The sequence below is a fragment of the Aotus nancymaae genome, unplaced genomic scaffold, assembly GCF_030222135.1.
Source record: "Aotus nancymaae isolate 86718 unplaced genomic scaffold, 86718_ANA_hifiasm-v0.15.2.pri h1tg000059l, whole genome shotgun sequence".
NCBI lineage: Eukaryota > Metazoa > Chordata > Mammalia > Primates > Aotidae > Aotus > Aotus nancymaae.
In genome coordinates, this window is record NW_026988473.1 from 66,916,341 (window position 1) to 66,917,711 (window position 1,371).

General features: G+C 36.5%; 1 pseudogene; it reads left to right on the forward strand.

Moving 5' to 3' along the window:
• Positions 1-267: 267 nt before the first annotated feature.
• Positions 268-1,017, forward strand: LOC105729033 (pre-mRNA-splicing factor SPF27-like; annotated as a pseudogene).
• The last annotated feature ends 354 nt before the right edge of the window (positions 1,018-1,371 follow it).

Consider the following 1,371-nt stretch of genomic DNA (forward strand, 5'->3'; position numbering starts at 1 on the left):
AGAGACAGGGTTTCACTCTGTTGGCCAGGCTGGTCTCAAACTCCTGACTTCAAGTGGTCTGCCCACCTTAGCCTCCTGAAGTTCTGGGATTACGGGCATGATTAATATATACAATTTTTATTTGTCAGTTATACCTCCATAAAGAGAAGAAAACAAGTAGCAGTAAGAAAAATAAAATAATATTTTATGTGAGTTTATGTATATTATAAAAAATTGGATGGAAATAACTGAAATGGAAAAAATGCAGGACAACCTAAGGTCCCCAGAATGGCAGACATGGGTTTGGTGGCCGGAGAGGTTGTGCTGGATGCGTCACCATATTTTGATCAAGGTTATAAAGGCTCTGGTGTTTGGGAAGCTGCTGAGGTGCTGGTGGAAGAGCAAACGCACCTACCAAGAACTACCTGAGCTGCCTAACAGCCCCGGATTATTCTGCCTTTGAAATTCTAGAGAACATTTAACCCAGAGAAGAATTAAGGGAAGAAAAATGATCCATTATAATGACTGACATAATGAGAAATGAATTTGAAAGACTGGCTGCTCGACAGCCAATTGAATTGCTCAGTATGAAATGATACGAGCTTCCAGCCCCCTTCTCTCGTCAAAAAAATGACACTACTGCATGGCAAGAATGTGTAAACAACGTTATTGCCTAGTTAAAGCAGCAAGCAGTTGCAATTGAGAATCTGGACTAATGTCACAGCATAGATGTTAATGCCTGGAAATCTTACAATGAAAATCTATTTCATATGATTGAACATTCACAGAAAGAACTTCAGAAGGTAGGAACACATATTCAAGAGTTTTAACGGGCAGAAAAAGAACATGCAACTCATGGCTGGATCTAAATTGAGACAAATGGAGTCAAACTGAATATCCCAGGTCAGTAAGAATTACGAGATTAAACAGACTATTGTTCAACTAGAAAATGAAATCTATCAAATTAAGGAGCAACATGGAGAGGCAAAGAAAACATCCCACAAGACTTCTGAAAAGAAAATTTTGTAGGTTGAAGAAAAGTGGGGTTTCACAGAAGACATGTGAACTTTCAATGAACTGCGAAGGACAACAGCATCTTCCAGAAACCATTGATATTTAAATGTTTAGAAATGATAAATTGTGTGGACGATTGTAGTAATTCTATTCATATATCCTAGCAAAATAAAATTGTCTAGCTTGATGGTTAAAAAAAAGGGAAAGAAAGAACTGAAATGTAACAGAGGTTGTTTTTGGTTTGTAGTCTATAGGCAGCCAATCAATTTGTTATTTTCAGTATTTTCCAAATTGTATTTAATGTGTGTGTATTAACTTATAATTAGAACTATGTACACTTTTTGTAGTGAAGAAGTTAGATCATAATTTCTAAGTAAG